Genomic DNA, 18,572 nt, shown 5'->3' on the forward strand with positions numbered 1-18,572 from the left:
TTGCTGTGTGACCAGCCTCACTTAAACACATGTACTATTTTCATATTGAAAATCAGTAAAAATTACCTGATTCTGAATTCTTCTGCTTATTTAGTGCAAGGACTGGGTTTTCAAATTATGTATGAAATCCTAGTCTGACTCTAGTTGCAAACTTCTGTTTCCTGTCCATGTGTTCATCAATAAAGAGAGAATGTGCCTTACTGCAGAGAGGGTTTGGCTGGACCCAGACCCTGGTGCTGATCAGCTTTAGCAGCTTTGTGAACTTCCATCCTTCAGATTTACTGTCTGCCTTTACCTTTTGAAAGTTCAAGAATTTTATCATTCAGAATGTGACCATAGGTGGAGCTCTGTGAAAACTGAGGGATGCTATCACAGAAGATTATGGGGAAAATTCTCCAATGTGCATCTGTAACTTCTTTTAGCATTAAGGGAAGCTATGTGCTCACACTGAGGATGAAATAGAGCCTTTTGCTAATATCAAAGATCCAATCCAGAAAGGTTTATTTTTATTTTTTTTATGTGGAAAGCCTCCTGCTGCTTCCAAAAAACCTACCTTTTGCAAAGCATAGCGATAAGTAATCTTACTTCTTGGGTCATTGTATTACCAAGGGATACTCTTTTGTACTGTTGCATTCAGTGAGACATGTGAAATTGAACTGTATTTGATTAGATGGGCCAGTAACACTGGGAAAGGCAATGTGCTGGGCTGGTTCTTCACAGACTCGAGCCTTGGATGCCTTAGCTGGGTAGTTCTCCAGCGTATGTAGACTGTATGTAAGAATTATAATTTCTTTTGCTTACCGAAAGTAAGCACTTGCGTTTACTGAAAGTGCTGTAGCAGATCTGTAAGGTTCTGTTTTGTCTTTGAATTGGAATAAGGTTTTATTTTTTCTACAAAACTGTTAAAAAGCACTCCAGGTATTTAATACTCTCTGAAAATACTGCTCTTTGTGAATAGACAGAAATTAATTTTAAATAACTGTGTTTTATTGGCATATAGTTTTGAGAATTTCCCCTTCAACAACCTATATTTTTCTCAAAGATAAAATTACTGGGGGTATATGTGAGGATACTTTTTCCCTGTTTTTTTGAGGAAATTATGGTAAAAGATGCTGTAACTACTGCTGCTGTTTCGTGAAGGAATTGGGTATATTATGCCAGAAACAGGAACTGCCTGATAAACTGGAAAGAAATGAAATTGTACCGGTGATATTGCAATGACAATATAGAACCAGTTCCAGAGCATTTACATATGAAATTAATTTTAAGCTCATGCATTCCTGATTACTTTTAACAGAACTAATTGAGGACTTAGCTAAAACTCTGTTTAAGTGCTCTACTGGTTCTGGCCATTTTAAAGTGATTTTTTGTGATAAAGTACTCCAAGCCTAAAAAGTCAGTCTCCTTAATATAGCTTCTTTGACTAGAGTGCAGTGGATGTGAAGGGGAGGAAAGTGCCCACCTGAACACAAAATGCTGATTGTGCCAGGTGAGCACTTTGGTGCTGGGTGAAGGTCACGGTCCAGCCTTGTGCTGTGGTACCCACCCTTGTGCAGTCACAGGGCAATGCTCTCCAGCCCATGGCTTCCAACTGGGAGAGCTAAGAAAAATGCAATATAGTTTTTAAGCAGGCTGAGATGTAGGAGGATCTTCTGAGGATGAACGCTTGCTTGGGTTTGCTTTACAAACTCCCAGATTAAGTAGGTTCGTCATTAGACTCACCAAAAGACGGGAAAACAGGAAGGCAATAAAGCAGCCCGTGCTCCCCAAGCAGTTCTTGTTCCCTTTATGGTTCCATTGGCTCAGTGTTGCCTAAATTCCTCTGGGAAGGGTGCTGTCACTTGCAATGGTAAAACATGTGAGAAGAGTGTAGTTCAATCTGTGTACTCTTGGGTGGTGTTCATGAACTCTGGAAAGGAGCAAGTTACTTGAGAAATAAACCACAATTTATCAGGCAATGACTGACATTTGAGGAGCCCATGAATATTTTTGTTGCATGTTATTTTATTGCCATTACTTTTGGAGATGTGCTTCCACTCACTGGAAACTTTGTGGTGCATAAAATGTACATAGAATTTTCTTTCTTTCTTGTTATTAATAACTTACATTACTGAAAATGGAGGACCTTACAAAAAGTTATTTGATTTTTGGCTGCAAAACTATTTGGTTATATTTTCAGGCACATGTTCAGTTTACTTTAGGTTCTTGTCCAGATACCTGAAGTCATCAATATAAGATCAATTTGTAGGGCTTTGTAATGCTGTAGGAGTGAATTGCACTTCTGGAAATGAGAATCCAAAAATTATTTTCAGTAACAAAGAATGCCCCCAATTTCCAGAGAATGTCAACATTAATGTTTGTCATTGAAAAATGCTTTTTTGCTTTTGTTGCTGTTGTTAATATTAAAACTACACTTCTGTTACATTGACTGGTATCTTTGCATTATTGTAATCTCACTACAGTTATCTATAGTATTTCTTTGTAACTATTAATGTAAACTTATTTTTGTGATATTTAGTGGGGGGTTTTTAAGTTAATTTTTTAAAGATTTTTTGAGGTTATTTTGGCTTCTCTAAATCAAAGGAATTTGTGTAATGATTTATGTGAATGGTGGAGTTACCTTGTGCATTTTGAAATAAGCAGTAACCCTGCTAATTAAATATTAGTCATGTAGGCTGAGCCAGGCCAAAACAACTTGAAATTTGCATGTCAAATATATGAATGCTTTTTACCTAGAAAATAATGATGAATACAAGGAAGAAAGGCTACTAAGATTGGAAGGAGAAGGAAACTCAACTGAACAACTCCTTTAGCTTTTAGAGCTATATTTGATAGCATAAGAATTTAATTTTTTGTGTTTAAGTTAGTTAAAGCATCAGAATCCATGGCTACTGGTAGTTCTGGTCTTCAGATTTCAGAGTGAAATCTGAAAAAATTATTTTCTCTTCATATTTTAGGAGAGTAATTAACTATACACATCCTGCATGCCCTACTTGTAAATAAAATATCTATAACATTGTATAATATAATAATACATACCATAATATTATGTAAACAATATATGTTATTTTCCCCAGATTTGAATAGTTCTAGGTCTGATTGTCTCCTTTATTAAAGGTATTTTGTTCTACCCTTGATGCCTTGACAGTGTAAAGGTCTTAAGGATCCCTTTCTTTTACTGCAGTGATGTAAAGCACCCTTATTAATACAAGTAAAGATTTGGCTTAAGGTTTTAGGTTGTAATCTCCTTTGTGTTTTTGTATCTTGTTTTGAGTCTTTGCATCCTTTTTCATGCTTTTTCTCTATTAAAGAATAGTTTAACTGTGGGAAGGATGCACATCATTCATATTGCTGTTTCCCTGCAAGAATGTCATTTGTGTCACCGCATATTGTGCTCCCTGAAACAACATCTCAGCCTTGGCCGTATTGATCAACAATAACTAGTCTACTCTGGCCTCCAATCGGGAGGCCTGGAGACACACTATCTTTAACGCTGCTGATGCTTTTGAGAACGCACGCAGGATCACTCTCGAGGAGAAAAGACAACGCAGAAAGAATCGTGTCTTGCAGAGTTTACCACCTAAGGAGTCTTTCTACTGTGCCTTTTGCAACCAGATGTGTCTATCTCATATTGGCCTTTTTAGCCACCAGCGCACTTGTAACAAACGTGGGTAGAGTCCTCCCCAAATCTTCATTTGCGAAGCCTGGCCATGATGATGATGATGATATTGTGCTCTTAAATAATATTTAATTCTGTGACCTCAGTTTACCATACCTTCCCAATTGTCCATTAACTCTCATCTTCAAGCCGAGGCAATCTCTACTGCATGGATAGTAGGAAGAGTGCCCGATAGAATTAAAATAGGTTTCAAAAATATCACGCATTGTATGTTTGGCTCCTTTTAATAATGTTAATTAATGCCGTGCAACCTAGGGGGTAAAAGTCAAGAACTGAAACTGTGGAAGGGAAGGGACAGAGGAGGAAGGAAGAACAAGCCTTTCTGGCATGCACACACCTGGAAAATGTAAGGTTGAAAGTACTGTTTTAGGTTCTATCACCTTACCATGCAATTGCTCTCATTTATTCAGTAATTGAGTGCAAACATGAGCACAGCACCTTGGATCTGTTTCATTTCTTGTCACAGCAAACCAGTTCCCATCTTTGGTTGTTTTAACTCTTAGATAACTAACAATGATAGTAATTTTAGAAAAATTTGAATTTTCTGGACAAGTTAAGACGTCAGCTTAGTACATTACTCCTTCTACCTTTGAAACTTGTGAGAGATGATCAGACAGTATTTTCAACAAGCTGCAAGGAGAATTTGAATAAAATTAGTAACCTGAATATAGTTAAAATAATAAATTTGCATGGATCTTTTTGCTCATCTATAGCTGGCTTGTTCCTATTCATTTGGGTTGGTTCTTTTTCTTCAGACAGTGGAAAGGCCTGCTATGAAACTCACTGATGATGTCTCTGCGAACTTGTCTCTCTGCAGCTCAGTCTTAAGTGGTTCCTCCCTCTATGATCTCCCTTCCCACCACCTTTTTTTTTGGCATTACGTGAAGTGCAATGGTTAAGTTTTTTCTTCTGTCCCTGTTAACACTTCTAATTCCTTTTCACAACTGCCAGTTTTCCAGCTTTGTGAAGCTCTTACTGTAGGCAAATGTGGCACGTTTGGGGCTCAATCTAAGATTTAAAAAAAATTTTATGTCAACAAACTACTGTTCACACATTTAGAGCATGTTTTAGGCTACAGTGATGTTAGGAATGAATCCACCTAACAAGAAAAGGTGCAGAACATTTAGAGGGACAGATTTAGAGCTGAACTGAGCAGCATCATTCACTGGAAATGGTTTTACCTGTTTAACCCAACTCAGCATTTGGTCCTTATTACCAGATTTCTGCATGTCTTTATACCTTTTACAGCACACTATTAGTTGTTTTCTAACTGAGATCATTAGTAATTTGTCACAGCTCACTCTTAGGACACATGTCAGATGCCAGCTCTGCTTGTTTAGTGTATTTGGCTTGCTTGGCAGGTTCTTAACCACAGGGTACGGGATTTTATTCAGACAAATTACTGAGCTTTTACATTGCTGAAGCTGCCTTTAGGAAAGGGTTTTCCTGAAGAGATTTGACTGTACTAACAACTGTTTTGAGAAATGTATAGCTGGTTCCATATTTCAGTGTTTATTCTGAAAGCAAATGACAGTGAAATTATTTCGAAGTATATTCCTTCCTTAATGTGGGATCATTGATTTCAAAATTTTCTTTTTCAAGTCTAAATAATGCTGCACTGAAAAGCAAAGTTATTACTTGCACATATAGGCTGTCTACTTCAGAAAGAATTTTTACTGTTACACACGTGCCAGTCTATTCCACTTCCTTTGATCTGTGGGAAAGCCAGTTAAACTTCCGAGGGAAATTGAATTCTTGGATGCTGTGGAAACTCTCCCGGCGCTCAGTTTGCTGTTGACACTGGGAGCTCTTCTGTGCATTTCCAATAGTGTTTCATCTAGATCTGTACAACTAATTAATTAACAATTCATTAATAAGTAACAGGCACAACTGTTGATCCTGAAGGCTTATCTCAGGGGAGTGAGATAACCTATTGCCAATACATGGATGCTAGCTCTGATTCTCTCTGAATTGGTCATACCCCATGGTGGGAGGGAGGATGCCTACAGTCACTGCTCATACTGGTACCCCGTTTGAAACAGATGCAGCCTTCCTAGTTGGAAACAAGTGAAGGAGAATTAAATTTTAACCCAGTTGTTTTTAGGGTTGTTGGGCTTCTGTCTCAAGGAAGAACTGGGGTTAGCTTGCATGAACGTGGTCCGTGGTGTTTTACTCGCTACAGATATTACAGAGGTGTCCCTGTCCAGGGGACAGCTGAAGTTCTGAAAAGGATATGGATTAATACAATCTGCCATGAATCCATATTCAGCACAGTGCATTAACTATAACTGGCATTTCACAGTGGGTTTTGCTTTTATCTTCTGTATGGTTTTCCATAGAACTGCTAAAATCCTGGTGGCTGCAGAGCTTCTCTCTGCATGTCACTGTATATTCTGATTTGAACTGGCACTGACAGGTACAGAGCATAATAACCTACGTTTGATGCAATGAACAAGCGTGCCTTTTGGGCTAGATTTCTATTTCCTTTCTATCCCTATTGTAAGCAGGATTTGCATATTTAATTCTTTTCACTTAGTGAAAAATATATCCCTTTAGATTTGACAGCTTCCCAAAGAATATTTTAGATTTCCCACACTGATTGTGGGCCATATGTTAGTACTAATTATATAAATGAGACATCATAGGATTGTGACATGCTTAAATGTTCAGTGCTTTAAAGACTTATACAAGTGCATGCTAGCTTGGGTAAGTGCTGGAAGAAGAAAAGAGAAGCTGTGGGTTTTGAGCAGATGTTAGCAGCTTGGTAGGGCTATCCATTGTCTTTATCACTCTATAAGAAGTTGCTGACACTTTGAAGGGCTTGGCAGACTATTTTGGGCTGCCATAGTGCAGAAAATAATTTCCTTTTTGTACCTGTGGATGTACCAGAGATTGATTATAAAATATTATGAAATGTGGGATGCAGATAGCCTCATTTTGCTGTTGGAAGTAAACATTAAATATGTAGCTGTAGCTGGATGTTTCTGCACTTTTTTTTTTGTGAATGTTGCTCTTAGGTGGAATAGCTCACAGACATGTTATTATGAATTTATCTTATTATGAATTATATTATTAGAAATTAACTGTGAAAGAAAAAAATAAAGGAAAAAAAAGAAATAGTTGGAAGACCAGAGCTGTAAACCAAAGGCTTAAGCATCAAGGAAGGAATTTTATAAGATACATTTCATTAATGTTAGTTGGATAGGTATTATCTGTAAAGTCAATTATACCTTGTACAAGTTTCTAGTAAAAAAAAAGCAAAAACCAAAACCTAGCTTTTGCTAATGCTGTCATATTATTTTTTATTGCTCCAAGACTCAGTGACGCATACAATGGTAAAGTTAGTGTCACAGATAGTATATATTACCGAGGTTTTGTCTTCGTAGTTAGAAATGGAATACGTATGCAGGTTATGCATGCCGAGCTGGTGAGACAAAATTATGTCTGTAAGCTATTTCTGTACATTTAGCTTTAATGCTGATGCATATTTAATTGCTTGGCCTGTTTTCCCCTCAGCAAGATGTGGCTGTCTTCCACTGAAATCAGTGCCTGAAGTCTGCAGCAGCCCAGTTTGATGTTTGTACTTTGCCTGTGAAGTGTAGTGTCCACATCTGCGAGTAGCAGGTCAATGTAGTCTGGGGGAAAACTGAAAAATCCACCCTGCTTTTAGAAAGGTGTTTCTGTGTGTGTGTATGGGTTCTCTGTGGGACTGTAAATGGGGGAATTTACAGTTCTAATGGCTGTGGCTGCAATTTCTATGCTGGAAACAGTGATATACTCTATTTTCCTCTTGTGTGCAGAGACCTTCAACACAAACTAAATTGTTTTATGTTGCTTGTCTTCTCAAGCCTAGAAAGGTATTTCTAATTTAATGTATTTAGTTGTTTTTTAAATTATGGTATCGCTTTTGGCTTTCACTTTTAAGACCTGACCTACACTACCTTCTGTATTTCATGTCAGAACATGAATGGAAAATGGAATCACAAGAAGAAATTAGTAATAATTGTGTTGAAGGATTACTCTGCGTAGTTAAATCTCAGGTGCTTTGTGAAAGATGAGTATCATTTAATTTCACATGGAAAAGCACCTGTAGTTTGTAAGTGAAATTTGAGTATCTGTTTCATATAAAAATCTTTTTTGCTTTTACATTAATTCAATGTAATATCTTAGATGGTTAGTACCAGTAAGACAGGAGGGAGCAATTGGAAAAAAGTTTTGGATTCTTGTATCAGCAGAAAGGTATGTGTGAGTAGAGCTTCATGATACCAGATATTTATTAGCTTGTATTCTCTAGTCAACTAAAACAACTTTTTAATGCTGGAGATACTGACTAACTTCTTTTTCTGTTGGACTTTTGTTGTAGTGTGCTGTTTTCAGTCATTTGTGTAATGCTGAAAGTTCTTACTGTTTTATCAAAGGATAACAGATTGTTTCATTTTGAATGAATAAATCCCTTCAGATTATACATTTTCTGCTCAGCTGTAGATTAACAGTTTTATCCAGTCACAATTGTAGAGTATATTGCCAGAAGATAATTTGTTCCCTCTGTGTCTCAGTCATGCTTATTACCTTCATTTTATTATATAGTTTGAGCCTGTGAAATGATTTCTTAACTGCACTTAAAGATAGTTTGTGTAGACAGCAAAATTACTGTTCCCGCCCTCAGGATCAATTTGTAATGTGCTTTTATATAAATATTATGTGCTACACTTCAATATTGTTCATAGTCCAGAAGATAATTGCCGTGATGAGTCTTACTTAAGCATGGTGAAAGCAGAGTCCATATGGAATTTGAAGGAAAAGGTACTTAATTAGCTGTGCTGTAATACTGCCATCCTGTCTCCAACAGGACTGCCAGTGCCCTCAAAGCTGCTTCTTCCCTGAAAGAAATATTTATTTTGGTACAACAATATATTGAACATATTCTGGTGGTTTATTTGAGTCATGGTAAGAGCAGTCATGAGATGAAGATGCAATTTTTAAAATAAAATTTAAAATACATTGACTTAGAAATATTCGCAAAGAAAGGGAATAGGAGAGAAACCAAAGGGAAGAAGTAAAAGAGATATAGATGGATATGCAGGTAAAGGAATTAAGAAAGAAGGGGGAGAAAATGAATTCATGTTGTCTTCAAGAAGATTGAAGGAAAGAAAAAAAGAAAGGAGATTTTTTCAGAATACAGAACAAAATAAGTTGTGAACTCTCAAATCAGGTACCCTTACATACCGCTCTGTTAACATTGGCCTGCTTGTCTTAATTTTTTTCCTCTTCCTTTAGCCCTCTTTTCCTTTCACCTATGCTGGAACAACAGTTTGCTAGAGTGAGACCATGAGAGGATTGAGTGGTGCAGCTCAGAGGTGTCTTAAGGATATATACATTTACTTAAGGTAGCAAGGAGATAAGTTCACATGGATTTAGTTATTTCATTACTATCTTTCAACTTTGTGCTAAGTTACAGCATCATTGGAGACTCAACAGATCACTTCTTTTTTTTTTTACCTACTTCAAATATCTATGGAGGAAAATAGGGTACGTCTGGAGAAATCTGATGCACTATAGCTTCATAATTAAGTTGCCGCACACCATTCTTACTTCACTTTTTTTTTTAAACCTTTTCACCATTCCTGTGGAATCAATGTCAGGCTTTGAAATATTAGCATGTGCAAGCATTGACCTTTGCCACCTGAGTTAAACTGAATTTTGTAGGCATGGGAGCCAGACTCCAGAGGGATAAATACAGGGCAGCACATTGCTGAATTATGGCTCAAAAAAAAGATACAATACAATATCATCAGTATTCATATGTTTGTTTCTTATTACCCTTGCTACAAATAAAACCACACTTTCCCAGTGCTGCACTTCAGGTATGAGCAAAATCTCCAAGGTATCATTTGTTAATTTTAAAACTGAAGTTAGTTTCTTTTTTTAAATGCACATGACTTGCCCTCCAGTTACTCTGGATGCAGTATTACAGATTTCAAGATACTCTCAGACTGTATAATGCTCTATCAGATATAAGGGAGCCTTGAAGCAATCAAAAATTCTCATTCTTTAATGAGTTTGATAGAATGATAGGAAACCTGTGTTGCTCTGGCACTGTTAAGTCCTGCTAGCCTCATTAATACTTGTGGCTTTTATTACTATTTAATGTAAAGACTCTTTAGGCTTCTTGGCAGTATAAACGAACCTTTAAATAGCAGCAGCAGTAACCTGAACCAGAGGTCCGTGGGTGGCATCAGTGCTGCTGTGCAGGATGGGACTGGGCTGTGTTTTGCTGCAGTCTGTAGTATGGTACCCTGCCTGACCTGTGCCACCTCAGTGCTGGCAAGGTGCTGTGGTGTACCTTAGGCTCCCTTAATTGTTAATTTAATTATTGATATTTAATTTAATTAGAGATATGTTTCAGGCTGTCAATTGCACTGTTGTTTTTTTTCTTTTTAAATGATGCTTGGTGTGATTTTCTTTTTGATTAAATTTCCCTTTTTGTTCATAGTTATTTATATTTTGTTGTGTTATTCTGGCAGCATTTGTTCTACATTGCAGGGAATAATGTACATTGATTTGTTTCAGATTGGATCTATGCTTTATCCCTCCTTTGGTCCTTAGTTGGTTCAATGTGAGTCACTCCATTGAATGAAATCCTTTATTTCCATCTGTGCATACATGTGTGTCACATTTCCTCAGCCTTACCCTTAGTGCTTGTTGTGAAGCTCATTGAGGTTGATCCTGATCGCTGTGGTTTAATGCTCTCACTACAGCTCTACAGGGTCATCACAAATCATGCCTTCCTCCAGGTGCCCCAGTGCCTGGGGCTAATGCATGCTCTTTGACATCTACTGCTTAAACATAGTTAAATGTTAATACTGTATCAATTCAATACTGTTAATATATAACACACCCTTTAACATCGGGGGGCTTTGGGTAGTCTGCGCTTTGCAGGCACAGATTGTACCACCCATACTGACATGGAGGGACATCTCCCTCCTTTAAAAGTCTTCCTGAAGTTAACGCAACTGCGTGAGGAGCAAGGTGGGCTGAAGAACCAGTCCTAGGGTTGATTGTCTACAGGTTTGATGTTACGTTTGGCATGCTGCTCTCAGTTTCCCTCTTTCAGGGAAGCTTGCTTTGCTGAAATATTGGTTAAATACTGTACACTTGCTTCATAATATATTTTTGACTAAGAGTTATGGCAATTTATTAAAAATAATGTCCATCCTTTGTAACTGTTCTGCCAAGAGCTTGGCTAGCAGATGTTCAGCCTTCTCCAAGCTTTAAAACCTATATTTTTGTTCTCGTAATAGTGGTTTTAACGTAAGCAGAAACATTGGTCTTGTCTTAAATCTTCAAAATTAAATAGAAATGTTTTCTGCTAGTTTTCACAGAACTTGAATCTTTGAGGTGTGCTTTACTTTTTGTAAGCCAGTACAAGGTGTTTGTAATACATCCAGAAAGTACTTTGTCAGAACTATCAAATGATGATCACTGTTAAAAGAGTTTTAAGTATTACATGTTGTTGTAATTGCAATTACAGTTTTAAGCTCATTTGTTAGCTATGTATAATATTCTTGAGAGAATATGACATGGTACAAGTTACTTTCCACAGGATGTGATTTGTCATATGGTTATTCTTATCTTTTTTTTCCTTTCAAAAATGGTGTTTTAAAATTATGTCTTTATACAGACTCGCCAAAAATCCCCCTTTCTGTAAAACCACACCCTGTCTGGATGCGATGCCTTTTATTTAAGGGGCCTTTAATGCCCATTTCCTCCTCTAGCACATGGAGGACAGCAGCACCCAAGGGGATCAGTGGAAAGGAGAAGCGGGAAGCTTGGACTCAATAGGCAGAAAGAGTTTGTGTCTGCTGGAGCAAATTCCTGCCAGGATCTTAGGTTGGCACCTATAACTTCTGTTCCTGTCCTGAGAGGAGATAGAGCAGTTTCCTTCTTGTCTGGTAGTGGTCTGAAGGACAGCAACCCAGCGATCACCTAATAAAAGGCTGTGTGTTGAGCCTGAAGAATCAATCCTCCTGTTGACCTGAGTAGTTGTCAATGTAATATAATTTAATAGAAAGTCTGTTTATCATTGAAAAAATTCCAGAAAATCACTCAGGAGAGCGTTGTTGCCTGGGGTATAACGTTAGATGCTAAGAAATAAGAAAATAACAGATTTAAGGTATCAGCAACTTGAATTCAGTGCACGTGAATGAGGCTATTGGATGCTGCTGTAATAATTTGTAAAAAAGAATGATAACCTGGGAGTCTTATTGTAGGTCATTCAGATCTTGAGGCCAGACTACTGGATTTCCTACTTATTTCTTCCATGGAAAAGGATTCAGCTGGTAGCTAAACTTCGATACATGCGCAAATTTTGGTACCCATGAATTTTTGAGCTGCTTGGATAAACATTCCAGTTTGCTCACTCATAGTACATAAATGTGGTTTTTAGACTAGCATGCAAAATATACATTGGCAACCAAGCAATGACCAGTCTGGTATTGACCAGCTGCTTAGGGTTGCGCAGGTGCAGAAGTGGTGCTATGCTGGTCACCACCTTTTTTGTCAGAAGGATTAATCTGTAAATAATTTATAATATCGTTAGCTTAATTTTTAAGAATCCTGCCATACTGGATTGTAAAATAGTTTTTAGGGATATCTTGATAGCAGGGAGTTTTTTGGTAGATGGACTGTATTGCTTTGATTTACTGTTTGGTTGTTGGTACAGATTTAGAAATATACTGCTTCCACCACATAGCAAAATTTGCATGTGTAGGACTACACATGATTTGATGTCTTTTATTTATGTATCTTCATCCATTTCTTTATTCTGGATAGATTTAAAGATGCCAAGCATAAATGCACTGAACTGCAAAATTGTAGACCAAGAACTTTGGACTAAGGTGTGTGAAGACGATAATTTTACTTTTTTTCAGAGTTTTTTATATCCTATATGCTGAATTTGCAGTAGAAATGATATGGATGCAGGATCAACCTTTGCTGTTAGTGCTTGAATGAAGCACTAGACTGTAAAGTCTGATTCTTGACTGAAGTCCCCTGGCATCTCGGTAATAACAATAAATAAATAATAACAGCTGTAGGATGGTGTTGAGACAAGGAATTATGTGTTTGTGTATTTGTTTGCATGATAAAATCTGTGTATCCAAAGACTGACTTGTCTATAGAGGCTCTTTTTTTGGCTGGAACAAGCCCTTGATTTCTTGCAGAAATCAAGAATTAATTCTTTCTGTTGAACTTGAGTGGTGGGCCTAAAACATTGTTACTTACCTATCCCTCACAGGAAAATAATTCCACTTATGAACAGGTATGAAAAATACAATTATCCCCAAAAATACAATTAACCAATTTCAATACCACAGCTACCAAGCCTACTCATAGTCAGAGCCAAAAATAGATTTGATTTGCTTCAAAGACCAATATTCTCATTTCATGAGAAGGTGAGATAACGCATTTTTTTATGCTTAAACATAATTTTGGAAACCTAAAATACAATTCAAATGTGTAATAGCAATATTAAATATTTAAATTTTTGAAAAATTTAATGCATTTAAATATTAAATACCTGTGCTGGAGAACAAATTGCAGGAATGAGTACTTATCTCGGTAACATGGTTTATTTGAACAGTTCTTGTCCTTTTTGCGTGGACAGTGAAAGAGGTGCTGAGTGTATATGTGATGTCAGCACTGTTTAAGTCATGAAGATCTTTTAAAAGTGATTACATATTTAACTATTGGGTGGACAACATTTTTTGAAATAATAAAAGTTATCCAGTTAATAAGAATTAAAAAGATTTGATTGCTATAGTCTTCGTGGCTGATTTTTCCTCAAAAGGAAAGTGAAATGCATTCTCGCATTTCTTATTCATGGCTCTACTTTTGTAGGAAAACCAGGGGTAAATTAAAACCTGTGTGCATTTAGTTGCTGTAAATCATCTTAGAAAAAGCGTTGACCAGCAGAGGGCTTCCGTCCCTGGGAAATAATCCCTCTCGCTGTTATTGCCAGAGAAGCTTTAACCACACACCTTTCCACAGTGTTTTTCCTTCTCTCATGGTCCTGGGGACCGGCGAGCTATGGAGAGCTGTGCACGATCCCGTAGTCTCCTTTGTTTCCCTTCAGCTTGTACGTGATGCAGTCTCATCTCCATAGGGCAGTGGCCCCGTCTTAATTATATTGAATGCTTTTGTTACCAAGATATAAGTGTGAGGACAGGGAGGGATGTTATGAAGATCTTTGGAGTTCAGACTGTGGGATAAATATAATATCAATGGTCAAATTATAAAAAAAATCTTTTTAAACCAGAACAAATTTTTATTCTTTCCATCCTGTTCCTGCACAGAATGGCATCTGATAAATCTCACTCTATTATAATTTATGTCCTTAGCAGGGTGAAAGGGGTACACTGATGTGGGTGCACTCAAGCAGGTTTTTGTAATGGCAAGAGCACTGATCCTACACACTGCTAGAAATATATTTTTAATCTATCTTGCTGCCTCATTACTGAATATTCTTCTTGACACATGGTTTTGCATTTTACCTGGCAGGTATTAGCCTTTCTTTTGGCTAGGTTTTGCATTCCTTTTATCTGCTTTATCTAGAACTCTTCTCTGTTGCTTGTTCTGTAGCCACAGCATGCTAAACAGCCTTAAGTCAAATATTGCCACATACACCTCTCTTCTTAAAATGCCATTAACTTCGCTTGGTGCTGTGAGCCACCTAGTCAGAACCAAGCCTTTCAGCTGAGTGACTGGCAGCATATGGAGAGACAACCTCTTTTGGACACATTTGGTTAAAAAGATAGTGTTTGTTCTGCCTTTCTGTGTTCAGCAGTGCTTTTTTTTCCTCGGCAGAATTGGAAGATAATAGGATTTTAAAGGGTGAGTAATTGACCGACAACCACTTCCAACTGTAGCATTTTTCTTCATATTGTGTGGCCTCAGTGCTTAGGTGAGGCACAGCCTGATTTCTTATTTCCACAGCTCACTGCACTAAATCCCATGGCAGCTTGGTTGTTCTGCTGGCAGCACAGGGAAACAAAAAGATACATAACTGTCCTGGGTTGGCTTGGTTGTTTTGTCTTTGTTTTATTTTATTTTTTCATTTCTGTGTTTGTTTTGTTTTAATTGCATTGTGTATCTATAAGGGCAGTATGCACTATCAGATGCTAAAATCAAACCATATAGATGCAAAATGGATTCTACCGTAGATGCCAAAATTAAATATTTTGAAAATCCCTTGTATTTTAATATATCCATTTTTTCCCCTCACCCAGAAATAAACTATTTTTTTGGGTTTTGTTGTCTTTTTCGTGCAAATATTTGTGTTAATTGGTGATGACTGGGTTGCAGAAGGATGAAGGCTGGAGGTTGTAGATGCTCAACAGAGCTGAGTAAGGACTTTTGCAGCTGAGAGAGGTTTGGGAACTTGGAAGGAAGATGGCAGTGACAGTTTAAAGCTTTGGTTGTCATGGGGGAGGTTTGTGAGAAAAGGAGTCAAAGGATTTATTCAACCAACAAGGAGTGAATGAATACTCTTCTTTTTAATAGGGATTTATTTTTTTATTAGATGTAGTGTCTGTTTTCATTTAATCTTTTCCCTTTTTCAGCTTTTTTTTCTACCCAACCTTCCCTCCCTCTCTCTCTTCTCTCTACTGCCTCTTGCTTGAGCTTGAATGGCTCTGACAGTAAATGGCCATTTGATGAGTCTTTCCTCACCATCCCCCCATGCCTAATTTACCAGGGAGTGCTCTTGATGTGAGTGGTACCCCTCTCCTCTTATCAGGGTTTTAGATAGACTCATAGCTCATGATGCTCGTAGGCAAAGGGCACATTATCAAAAATGTGAGGAAGTTGCACCAGCATAGCTTAGAGTTAGCTTAAAAGTGACTTAGTCAAAGTACTCTTAAAACTGTCTGGAGGTTCTCCCTGCAACTTGGGAGGCTTATACTTTAAGTTAATAAGTGATCAATATAAAACTACATTTATTTATAACAACTTATTTTTTACGTATTTGCATATTTAAGTTAGCCTAAATATTGAAATGTGTCTCTGGGTATTTTTGAATCAGATTCTCTATATGAATATAAGACACAGAGGTGTAGGACTGCATTTTAAATGAGAACAAAGGGCATCCAAAATTATTGATAATACCTTTTTTTTTTTTTTTTACATTTTGCTTTGTCTGCAGGAGCAAATGGTACCAAAACTTAAGCAGTTTGTTGTTTTCTGATTATTTGGATCATCGTGGGTTTTGTTTTGGCATCACTTCTGATGTGTTCTGTAAACAATCCTTGGAAATGTAAGGACGTGTAAGCGTATAGCAGTTTTAGTGCATCAAGGTTTTAGAAACCGTTTTCAGATTGCTCAGTTACTTTGTTATGAATTTTAAAGATTGTAAGAGTGATGTATGCATTAGTGTTATGTAAGACATGCATATTAAATGCAATATAATAAATATATTTTGCCTTTTCTGAAGTGACTTAGAATAAATAAAATCACTTGCAACTGAAGACTTGGATGTTTTGGTGGAAAAGAACAAAAGATCAAATATACATTATTGAAAAAACATATAGCAATTGAACTTTGTGCATCCCTTACCTCAGTGAGTTCCTTGCTTAGTTTAAAAGGTCAAATAAATTAAAAGACAAATTAATGTTAACATGTTGGTGAACTACTTACTGACTTTAATTGTAACTGTAAAAACAGATACCCTGAGGCAGATTTAAACAGTGGTAACTAACATTGTTATGATAGCCTCAGGAAGCAAGTGTAACAGACAGGATGTTTTGTAATAAAACTGTAAAACAATTAAAATAGCTGCACAAAGGATGCTGCTTTTTAGCCTGTCCAGAGGAAAGGGCTGCAAAGGGAGTGTCAGCCAGTCACAGCATCATAGTTGTTATAAATTGCCATCTACTTTTGGAAGGGGCAAAAGATGGATAACAAAGTCGACAAGTAAATACATGCTACATAAATATGCATAAATCCATTACCATCTGCCACATTGTCCAATTTGACTGGGGTGTCTACCACATAAATCAGTTTAAAGCAGTTCCCCTCAAGCAATATTTTCTGTAATGAATGGTTGAAAGATCTACATTCTTGGGTTGTGACTGTAGTTCTGGTATATAATATGGAAAATACCGTATTAACCATTTTCTCAAAAAAAGAAAGCTGTAGTTGAAAGATTTATTTGACTGTGCAGCTACTAAACTTTGCATTAGTCTTTGGAAGCCAAGCCAGGAAGTTAAATTATCAGGCTTTTTGCTTGGCTAGGAATTTTTAGTGGTTTATTTTATACAATCACTACTGCAGACATTAAGTAAAGATTAGAAATACCAGTCTGCAAATGTGCTGGTTTTGTATCCCAGCATTATGATCATTTTAAATGATAATTTTTCATAAAGTTTCATTCCTTGCTTGGTAAGCAAAGATAGTTCATAGTGCTGCTGTTTATTCTTTGTGTCATCACTGTGATATGTCTCACTTTAGGTCACAGTAATTTTATTTTTCTATCTTCTATGTGTATAGCACACTTACATTTAATCTTTTATCCAGATGTGGCTTCTGTCTCCTTAGATTCAGCTTGTACAGTTTTCCTACATCCTGTTCTGGATTTCTCCTAATAGCGGCGACTATAGAATCACTGTGCTCCTCTGTGCATTCATGTGGGCTTCGTTTCTTTGACAGAGAAACTGCTTTACACTGTTCTGGCAACGAAAAAGGGCCCCAGTGAGAATGGGCTCCAAACCCAGCTGGCTTGTCTTTTTTTTTTTTTTTTTTTTACGACATACTGAGTAGATCGCACCAGGATAGATAACATTTGTGTGTTTATTTTTTAATGCAAGAAAAAAGTATTAAAATTTCCTTTTTTGTTGGTTTATTTATAGGTTAAATCTCTAAACCAAAAATGGTGAGTCTTTTTTATGTACACTGATATTCCCTTTTTTTTCCCCACTCCATTCCCACTGTAGAGATTTGTAACTACTACTGAAAGATTTTATAGTACTCTGATTAAGAGTATATATTAAGACTTTACATCAAGATATTCTTTCTAGTAGGAAGTTTAACTCTTAAAATGCCCATTTGTGATGGAAAAAGACAAATCTGGGGGTCCAGTAGCATTCTTACAAAGAAAGTGACCTAAGTTTATACATGGAACAGTCTGATAACCCATCTTCTCTCTGCAAATATTTGCTTTCATTAAGTCAAAGGTCAAAAATCTAAACTGTCTGTCAGGGTAATTCTGTGGAGTTTTGTTAATTGCGTAAGTATTTTTAAATATATATGTGAGATTACATTCTGTAGGTTAGAAATCTAACTTTGTATTTCTGTTTTGTAAGAAGCACAGGTTTGTGGTGTAAGAAAGTGACTTACAATACAGTAATAAAGTAATTGCACATGTAATTTATAGGTTGTACTGAAACATTTCTTTCATGTGGTAAAGATTTTGTAGTGTTAGTAAAAGAGCTTCTAATAAAAACACAGCTTCACCCCTTAATGTAGCAGAAATTTAATGTTAAAACTAGAAATGTATCCACTTGGGAAAAAGTGTGCAAGAGTGAGATTATTTTACACTTCAAATTAGCCATCTTAAAAATAAGACATCATCACATGTAAGCTATGCACATGAAGTTGTGCAGCCTTTCAGCTCAGTTATGAAAGGGAAGGAGCCGTAGAGATAAGGAATCATATCATTTAGAAAAGTGTCCAGTAAAGGTGGTGTAGGTTTCCCCTGAGAGGGCAGGGTGGCTGTGTTGGCTGGGAAAGGAATCTACACTTTTTGAGTAACTTGTAGTTAGATAGTGCTGAATTGGCTGAGTCCATCCTAAAATATGAGCTTCAGTGGTCAGTGGGCTGCATTTTTTGTATCTGTATGGCA

At 36.8% G+C, this 18,572-nt stretch overlaps 1 protein-coding gene across 2 annotated transcripts in view; it reads left to right on the forward strand.

Moving 5' to 3' along the window:
• The window catches only part of RARB (retinoic acid receptor beta), a 292,148-nt gene that overhangs the window by 26,403 nt on the left and 247,173 nt on the right, over positions 1 to 18,572 (forward strand). The window lies entirely within an intron of this gene.

Source organism: Neopelma chrysocephalum, unplaced genomic scaffold (genome assembly GCF_003984885.1).
Source record: "Neopelma chrysocephalum unplaced genomic scaffold, ASM398488v2 Primary Assembly neopelma1_26, whole genome shotgun sequence".
Lineage (NCBI taxonomy): Eukaryota > Metazoa > Chordata > Aves > Passeriformes > Pipridae > Neopelma > Neopelma chrysocephalum.